The sequence below is a fragment of the Leuciscus leuciscus genome (assembly GCF_965113295.1).
Source record: "Leuciscus leuciscus genome assembly, chromosome: 19".
In the NCBI taxonomy this organism is placed as follows: domain Eukaryota; kingdom Metazoa; phylum Chordata; class Actinopteri; order Cypriniformes; family Leuciscidae; genus Leuciscus; species Leuciscus leuciscus.
The window spans coordinates 1,587,145-1,598,071 of NC_138743.1; positions in this window are offsets into that span (position 1 = coordinate 1,587,145).

Sequence of the window (10,927 nt, forward strand, 5' to 3'; positions counted from 1 at the left end):
ATTAGCCTATTAATATTCATGAGTCGTGTCATTATTATCATATCGTTTGTTTATTTTTATTCACCACAATAACAGCTGTGCCCGAAGACGAGGTTCTAAAATAGCAGTCACCTTGGAAAAAAACTCACTCTGGGGAGTCAGATATTAAAATTAAGCGTGAAAGGGTTAATATATGCATAATAAATGACGCTGGCTTATCTTTTTATTAAGCGAGTTACCAGTGTGTATTGATCATTGATGGTATAAAGTTAAGCCCCCTTTACAATTTCACATGCCCCCTCAGTCATTTCATCCTGCAGCTGGGCCGGATTACATTTGAAACCATTTAAGTTTCACTAAGTATTAACAATGATATTGTTTTTTTACAATCGATTAACATTTTTTTAAAAGATGGACAAAACGTGTCACTAAAAAACTAATTCGGTAAAATGTAGTGTAGGAAATATAAGCTGACTACACCACCTTATTTAAGGCAGGAGGAGCCCTCTAGAGGTCACAATACTGATTATGGACAACAAATGTAGTTTGTAAAAAGATAACAATTTTATTGTTCCAATAAAACCATAAAATGTTAGAAACGTGTCAATAATAACATTCACAGAAGATGGAATTAGCTCTCCTCAAGCCTGCAAGAGGGTCGGGCCTGCCCTTGTGGACCTCCTACCACCTGTAAGCCCATATGAAAAAAACCTGCATGGATCATATATAGCAACCATATATCTTCCTTACTTAAATCAGCCAGAATTATCTTCTGTGTTTCATATAAGGCCAATACATGTCCTATACAAAATCAGACCGATTATGGCCCATTTCATATTAAATGGCACACATACAACTTATAGGGGATTTTAGCGTTATATATGAATACTGTTAAAAGAATTATATGATTTTTACATGACAAAAGTATGCAAATGTGTATGGTATTAGTAGAAATATATAAAACTCATATATAAATCATTTAAAGTTCTTATATTGAATCATATGCTAGTCAAATTAAAGTCATATAGAATTTATACACATTTTGTTTCATTTGTTTATGTGTTTCATACAGATTTCATGTTTTGATGACCAACATCTGATTCACTTATATGCAGTTGGCAAATTTTTAAAGGGATACTCCACTTTAAAATGAAAATTCTGTCATCATATAATCACCCTCATGTTGTTTCAGTCCTTTATGAATTTCTTTCTTCTGCTGAACAGAAAGGAAGATATTTAGAAGAATGTCAGTAACCAGACAGTTTCTGGTCCCATTGACTTCCATAGTATATATTTTGTCCTAATATGGAAGTCAATGAGACCAGAAACTGTCTGGTTACTGATATTCTTCTAAATATCTTCCTTTCTGTTCAGCAGAAGAAAGAAATTCATACAGGTTTGAAACATGAGGGTGAGTATATGATGACAGAATATTCATTTTAAAGTGGAGTATCCCTTTAAATTGTACAGTGCAGAAGCCGGTTCGAGGATTAATGTTACTAGCTGTCAGAATATCACTGACCTTTATGAAGACTTAATTTTCTTACATGATTTGAAGGGTAAACAAATATTTATGAGTAATATTAACTGTGTTTATATGCCAGTAATATAAACTTTTATTTCCTCTAAACCTTTGTAAACATTCCATACAACCACCGGTATAACTACATGACATTGGCCTTTATTGTCGATGAGTAGCCTACAGCAATACAGCATATTTTATATTATTTTTAACACGTATACAATATTGCCTACATTTAAACTCATGTAACAAACATTTTCGAAGTAAAAATTAAACAGTTAGGCGTAAACATTAAAGTAATTCAAGTGTAATCAACCGGTCTGTTATCCAGTATCCACCGGATCAGCGCTGGTTCCTATGACGGAGATGGGCTCGCCTGTGCGGGGGAACCTCTAACTTTACACCGCCGTCCTGCGTCACTCACGGCCGAGAGATGCTGCGACGCGAATGACTCAATCACCTGCCAATAAACACACAGTGCACAGTTCTGAGGACAGTTTAACCTCCAAATGAGTTATTCATTATCTTTAGGAATATAGTCGTGTTTTTTATGCAAGGCGTTACAATCATGCGAAAAGGCAGGCGCTTAGTCGACACTCGTTTAAGGTGAGTAACATTGCGTCTCTGTATGTTCTTTCGCATTAAATAAATTGATTTAAAGCACATTAATGATTATACAGATAAAATAAAACATACACACACCTGAATTTCACAGAGGAAATGCTGTGCTGGACTGGAGAGAGAGTGAGAGAGTTCATACAGCGCGCTCTCACTCAACCGTTGAGCCGTCGTCACGTCAGAGGGTGGGGGAGGGGTGCATTGTTTTAATTGAGTAAACTTAATCAATTTCTTATGCGTGTTAAATATTAATATTGATTTTATTTAAGTAATATTTGTGGTTCTTGAAACAGATCATTTTAATTATCCATTCTCAAATATTGTGATGGAAATTTCACAAATATATTAGCTCAGTGTATTTTAAATAAATAATTGGTTAGTCAAATACTAAATTATTTTAGTGAAAAACTTCAAACTTAAATACAACTGTAAATTTCAGACAAACTTAATTGTTGGAGTTTTAGTCAATTATTTCGGTATGTTCATCTCAAACTATCAAGTAAATGATATTCAGAGATTTTTATTAAGTTAATAAAGTTAATTACGGTACTGTGATATTTACTAAGCCACTGAATTATTTTTTACAGTGATACGCATATTACAAATCACTTGGACATTTAGGAAAGTTTTATGTTTGTAGGTTAAGAATAGAACTGTTGTATACCATAGTAGTACTGTGATAAAGTTTAGAGAAATTGTCACAAATGAAAATGAAATCTGGTGATGCAGGAAACTATTGATATGTGGAATATGCAACTGTATATTGTAGAATACACTCTAATAAATAATTTTGTAATTAAAATGTGTGCTTGTGTGTAGTTTGAATGTGTTTCATCCAAGGCTGTTTATACAGTATATAACCATGATTGACTACAGGCATAGGCCTCGACTTAGGACAAGATAAGAACAAGCATGAGTGAAGTAAAGCCTTACACTGATTGGTAAACTGCACTGTGTTTTATACACGTCCATGCTGGACATTCATATTAAATTAGCATTATTTTCCTATGTTTTTACATCATGAAAATCTATATGGCTTTAGTTGTATAGGATATATATGACATATGAATAAAAATACATTAATATTACGCAATTTATATATGTGGTTTTTGCAGCATATATGTCCCTTACAATATTCTGTTGGAACATAAGAATCACAGGAGTTTTTAGCAAACCTTTTCCATATGGGAGAGACCGAAGAAACCCCACAGCATACACCACAAATAAGTAGTAACCTTTAAGTCACTATTTCAGTGCCAACCTCCAGTACACACCACCCAAATCACCTACACCAAAGGAGGTTTAGTGTAGATGCAGGCCCGGCCCTGTACAAAGTCTCTGAGCACTGGAACACACAAAAAGAGGAGAGCAGTACCAAAGAGACAAAGCAAATGACAAACAACATTTAAGATCAAAGTCAATATCAAATAACAATAAACCACAATATAAATCGAAAATATACAAGAAACAGTGGCTGGTCTGCCCCTTTAACAATAAAGGGAACATGCATGTTAGTACACATCAATGCAGCCCACAATATAAAACCACCAAACGTACAACTGCAACACAGTTACCCAATCTCAGCGCTCAATCCCCAAACATGATTGATAAAATGTACTATAAAACCAGAGAAAATATTACCACATCAAATACATTTGTATATTAATTGCATCAAACTCATAAACGATCGGTCTTAAAGGGGACATATCATGCCAAATGCACTTTTTTAGCCCTTAAATGCATTTTGTTGTATATTTGGAGTGTTTAGAAGTACAGAAAATATGAAATTATTCTCTTCAGGTGCTTCGTTGATATCTTTATATTCTGTTTTGGTCATATTTTTCAACCTGTTCCGATTTTTCTGTTATCTATGACGTTTTGTGAACTATTACGTCACAGTATTTGCAGCGGAACTGCCAAATAAGGACATTGACTTCCGGCCCAACACTTCGAGCAATCCGCCATTGTTATTTCTCGCTACAATTTTGTAGTCCAAGCTAAAGGATGCAGAAGTTACGAGAGGGTAAGTTAAAATGTTCGGTTGTTGGATGTAGTAACCCACACGCTTCATTACACCGTCTAATGTAGATGAATTGCCGCGCTTGTGACAGGAGCATGTTTAACTGAAAGAACGAGCAGAGAGAGAGAGACCCGGTCGCGCGCGCGCTCACTCTCTCTCTTCAGAGCCAGGCGAAAGTGTAAACAAGACGCCGTCTCCAAACTAGACGCTGTCTTGCTCTCTCTCCCTCGCACATATTAATCAAAATAAATCGACACGGTGGTAAAAGGTCGGAAGACCAAAGTTTCATGTGTGAATACAGTAACACACCATTGCGATACATACATCCATATGAAGACGTTGTTCTGCTGGTTCGTCGTCTTCATTTTCATCTCGCTCCGGCTCTGGCTCGAACATGTAAGGCTGGCTGGACAAGTCTTCCGTTGTTGACATTTTGTTAATAACGTGTGAATAAAAAGTTTCTGTGCCACTAGATAATCGTATCTCTGCTATCAAACTACAAAAATGGCCGAACAGGGTGGAGTTGAACCGAGTGTCGCCTCTGTAACCTGGAGAGGGGGAGGGGTATGAAGTGTCTCAGTTGTATTTAAAGAGACCGCACCAAAACGAGTTGCTCTCAGACGCACATCAGAAAAGGGGCCTGTGGAGCTATAATAATGAGGAATTCAGACCCAAGCATTGCAGTTCTGTTTTATATAGACTACAAATGTATGATTTATGTGTAAAAAGGAACAATTTAAAAGCATGATATGTCTCCTTTAAAGTGTATACTGCGTTTACCGTTATTCAGCATTCCAACACGGCCGTCAGCCCATTGAAGGTACCGCAGCAAAAAAAGTTTGTCTGCCTCGCTTCCCAGACAGAGAATAAAACCTCTTAAAAAGAAGCCTAAAGAAGAAAATATAACCTAAAGATGGAATTGCGCCATCAAGGCGCAGTCACTCCACGCAAACAAACCACACAACTAAAAACATACCTATATTAAAGGGTACAGTGGCTGCACATTGAGCACAACAAACACCCTCCAGAACTGCAGAAAAACCACCACTGTTGCTGTAAGAACCCTTTATGCGGTCTTAATGATAGAACTAAACACCTGCACCTGACACTGATTGCTGGCCAGTCTCCTCCCACATTAACAATGAATATATTTAAAATAACTAATTTGCAGATCATTACTCATGAACAAACCTGATTTGACATTGAAGTTGAGATATAGTGTGACACAGAAGAAATATAAAATAACGTAATAATTGTATTGGTCTACTGTAAACCGTCCAACATATTCAAGTTAAACATTGCACAGGGAAATGAAAAACAAAAACAAATCTGCTTTATATTTGTATTAATGTAGTTCCTAAAAAAAACTGAATGACCAAGGCTGGTTATACCGAATGACTATGTCTGCTGCCCTTGACATTATGAATAGTTTAAACAATACACAGACACAAATAGCTACAAAAGCACATTTTATTGTACATATAATATTACTATTTTAAACATTAAAACTTTTCAATGTTATTGGAACAGAGATATTTATGTCACGTCACTGCCAAGAAATGCACAACTACATTAATTTGTTCCACAATATTTTTCAGATATGACCAAAACAGGCAAATCCGCCGCCTATTGGATTGACATCTGCCATAGGTATGCCCAGGGCACCTTCCAGTTCAGTACAGGCAAAAGGCCTGGAAGCAAAAAATGGAAGGAGGCCCTGGAGCGAATTGATGCCTGTCCATTGCAAAGGGGGAATAAGGTGGACCTGTTTGGCAGGCACATAGTGTGCACTTGTGGGTTCCATAAGGTAGGTATAATATATCAAAGGCATGATAAGTCATGTAATAGACTATTTTATGGACCATCCCCTGATCTATTCTCAGAATGCACAGTTCTGCAGAATAATTGTTGAAATTATTTAACATGAATAGTATGACCTTCTTTTGTTCCTAATCCCTAATCGTAATTTTCTCCCAGACAACAGATGAGGCCTTGATTGAGGCAGGGCCTATGGTAGAGGAAGGCGGCAGCTCAAAGGAGGCAGGGACATCACAGGGTGAACAGGGGGTGAAGTGTTCACTGTGTGGTGTGGTTGTGGAGGCAGAGAAGTTCTCCGAGCACCTCTCTGACCACCACGTTGAAGAGAGGTGTGACAGCTGTGGGGCCAGGGGCCAGGGTGCTGTTGGACTGCTCCAACACATTGAGTCCAGCCATTATGGGGCCCTATTGGCTTCACGTTTCAATAGGGCTTCAAAGAATCCTGCACCATCTGCATCTACGTGCCCCTCACCATCTCCAAGGCAGGCGCTTCCTCAGCAGCACTTTGCCAGCACCAGTGTTTCCATCCCCGCGGCCCACTCCATCCGTGCGACCCACTCCATCCCCGCGACCCACTCCATCCGTGCGACCCACTCCATCCCCGCGACCCACTCCATCCGTGCGACCCACTCCTTCCCCGCAGCCCACTCCATCCGTGCGACCCACTCCACCACCACAGCGCTCTCCATCCCCGCGTCCCACTCAATGTCCAGCTCCCTCACTGCAGGCCACACCATCTCTGCCTCAGGCTGTTACTGATTGGGAGAGCTTTCTTCCCAGTCAGTTCAAAAGAGTCCTTCAGCCAGCAGATTGGGTGTGGATTGCTAAGTGCCTCTATGAGCCCACAGGCCAGCTGAGGCAGAAGATCCAGGCGAACTGGTTTTATCCACCAGTGCAGCCCAAGCTGTCTCCTCCTGAGCCCGGGTGGTACTTCCGGCAGAGAATGTTCTTGTGGGCACCAATGAGGATGTGGGGGATTCCTTTTAAATGCCCACAGTGTGGCCGGAAGATGCACCAATTAGGCATCTACCCGAAGGTCAGGGAGGTAATAGACATGGATAGCCGCTACTACCTGCTGGGTGGGGACTATCCACGTTGCAGTGCATGCATGTTGCCAGTGTGCCCATGGAGCAAGGACATTCTTTCACAACTGGATGTGGCACACAGGAACATGTTTCCAGCGGTGCTGACATCTAAGCTAGCTCTGGACAGGAAATGTGTGACCTTCCTCAGGCCAAGGACCAGCGGCAACAGTTCCTCCTACCTCCAGTCAGCAGTAGAGGAAGTCCACAGTGAGGAGTGGGCACGACGGGCCATCCAGTACCTCTCTGACTGTGAGCATCATTTGAAGAAGGTTGCCCTTGTCCAATCTTCAACGACACCTGCATTTACTGCACCTGAACCCTTCAGGCCACTTCCACTCGCCCAGTAGTTTGAGACTGTCCACTCCAACGACATCCTCAGCCATCTGGACGAGATGAAGGGGGTGATTACCTCCACCTATGGCCGAATCCTGAAGATGGATTCTACTAAGAAGGTACAATACACAACAGTTTGAGATTGAGGTTTATTTTCAGCCATCCATGTTAAGTAATTGGAATAGATATAATTTCATTATAATGATAAAAAAGTGTTTTTGTTGCTGCGAAGTATAACACACCGTTGCCATGAAAAACAGAGCGTTGCTATGGACGCAGTTCTATTCACTCTGGCAATATAATCGTTTTTAAATCAATAAACTCCTTTTTAAATCAATATTTTGTGTCAAATTATTGATTTATTTGGTAGGTAGCCATGTAATAAGCGGGATAATGTATAGCGTGGCGGTTGTTATAGCTTCGCGGCGGGGTCCTGATCAGCCCGAAAAGCTGACGCTTTTATCCAAAGTGACTTACAATTGCTATATATGTCAGAGGTCGCACGCCTCTGGAGCAACTAGGGGTTAAGTGTCTTGCTCAGGGACACATTGGTGTCTCACAGTGGATTCGAACCCGGGTCTCTCACACCAAAGGCATGTGTCTTATCCATTGCGCCACCCGCCACCCTCACCCTCACCCTCACCCTCCCCCTCCACCCTCACCCTCCACCCTCACCCTCACCACATATATTGTAATGCTCCATAACAAAAAGAAGAAAATGTATGTATAAATAAGCATGTTGGTCTTTATGTTTGTTTTTCAGATCACAAAAAAAGCTGACTGGTGGCATTGGGGACACGGCTGCATGGATGACTAATATTGGCAATGAGCTTGGCCAGGTTCTGAACAGTGTTCTGACAACAGCTGAAGGAGCTGGACTGGAGGAGCTGTGCCAGGGCGTCGTCAGACGCTACCAGAATGCTGGCGAGCCAGAGCCTGAGGTCATCTATGTTGACCGGGATTGCTGCAGTCAGTCAGGTGGGATTTTGTGGGATTTTTCACAATCAAATGTGCATTGCAATATATTTAAAAAAAGTTAATAGTGGTGTGAAAAAAGTTCCCCTTTCCCTATTGGTGATGGTAATTTGTATTATTATTACCATCAATGTAATGAAATTGTAATAAATTATAACGACTGAAAAGTAAGTGAAATCAAATGCATGCTTTTTGATTTTTTCCCCCTCAACAGGTGCACCTGCAGTGCTAAACCTTTTTCGTCCATGGAAGTCTGTTGTAAGGCTAGATATCTTCCATTTTATGAGAAGATTTAACTGTGGCCTTACTACAGAGCACCACCCTCTCTATGGTACCTTTTGTTCTAAACTTTCCTCCTGTATTTTTGAGTGGGATCAGGAGGATGTGAAAGAACTTGAGGCGGCCAAGAGAGGGGAGTGGATGAGCAGCCATGGTAGACAGGCTCCAACTGAGGCACAGCTCATGGCCAGTATCAGCCCAGGTGAACTGGCAAAGCACTGTAGGCGGCGGACGCGCAGTGCTGAGGAGATCCAGGTCATGGTTTCAGGGCTGCTGCTGGAATCAGTGTGGGAGCTAACTGACACTACAGGGTTTCACCTTGTTAACCCTGACACGATGCGCCATGTCTGGGAGATGCAACTAAAACATCTTGAGTGCATCCAGGACCCTCCACATGTAGAGCTGTACACAAAGACGGGGACACTCCAGAAGGGTGGTAATGTCCTAAAAGTGCTTAGGTGTGCCAGGGGGTCATCCTCACTGGAGAGTTTTCACCGCCACCAGTGTGCCTTCATTCCTGGTAAATTCAGAATGTTAAATTGCAGTATGTTATGTAGATTTTTAAGTTAAAAAGATACTTGTCTCATTATTCTACAGAAGGTTACTGTTCTATAACTATGTCATTACAGTTTTTTCCAATTGCTAACACACAATTTTGCAAACTAGGCTGGTTTTATCAAAATACTTAACAAAATTCACAAAACCACACACCCAAAGTGCAAAATTCCTCATATATCCTGCTAAATGAAGCACGGCAACCAAAACTACATATAGCATTATCAAAATCAAACTTCTGCATGAAATGGAAATGAAAAAATATTTTTTGTTTTAAATAATAGTTTTAAATAGTCAAAAAACAATCAAACCCTTTATTTAAATCCTTTGTCAATGTTCATGAAGTTTGATGGATTTTTTTCATCTTCTCTCCTTCTTTTTCTTTTCCCCCTCTCTTTTCCCTTTCTTTCCCCCTCATAGCAGTCCCTTTTCGATGGACTGCTAATCCATTGTGCTCTGCACGCGTGGGTTCGAATCCCATCCTCGTCGACTGGTTTTGACTGGGAATAGTTACCGTCTAAATGGTAAAGTTACTATAAAAGACTTCACTTTGGGGCCAGTTGCATAAACACAGCCATTATGTTAAAACTGTGACTTAAGAGCTAGTCTGACCAACACTTAGAAGTAATCAGAAGGTAACACTTCACTGTAAGGTTCATTAATGTATTAACTAACATGGACTAACCATGAGCAATACATTTGTTACAGTATTTATTAATCTTTCTTAAAGGGATACTCCACTTTTTTTGGAAATAGGCTCATTTTACAACAAAAAAGTGGAGTATCCCTTTAATGTTAGTTAATAAAAATACAGCTGTTCATGGTTTGTTCATGTTAGTTCACAGTGCATTAAATAATGTTAACAAGATTTTAATAAAAGTATTATCAGATATTGAAAATAACATCAACAAAGATGAATAAATGTTGTATAAGTGCAGTTCATGGTAACTAGTGTAGTTAACTAATGAACCTTAGTGTAGTGTTACCAATCAGTCTTTTTGGTATTCAATTACACCAATCTGTGTTTTAATGTAACTGACTTAAAAATAAATTGAGCATGGATGTGCGTGATAAAAAAATACTTTGGTAAATAATTTTGACATTATTTTTTTCCTTATGTGGCATTAATGAGCTGAACTGCTTTTCATATTTGTGTTCTAGAACTGCATTATTATTGTGTTGTATGTGTGGACTGGAAGCTTCATTACCTAGACAAATTCCACATGGAAATGTCATATTAAAAACTACAGTATAATTACACACACTAAACCTCTATGTTTTTATTTAATAACTACTGGAGTCACTGCGTATCTGCTGATGCTCGTCTACACATTTATGTTTGTAGAGATATCAACTAATTAGTAAACCAGAACCTCACTTCTGTCAGGGATTTGCTTGACAACTATTTGATGTATTTTTCCTCGGCATCCCTCTGGTCAGACTCATGTGCACTGATGCCCAGATCTTCAATATCTCAGGTTATACTGCAGATATATTTAGAGAGATTTGCTATATATTCAATTTCCAGGTTCATCACTTTATTTTAAATGATCACAGCTCAAGTCTCAGCAAGCAAACAACTCATCTTTATTTCAATTATAGAGGCGCATCGTTACCTTTAATAATATCCCGGAGCACAAGCTAGTTTATGTTGACAGAAACTAAACATAACTACCAATAATCCATAATTTTACTCCATTCAAAACCCTTTCCATTCCCTTTACAATCAAGACGCATTGCAAC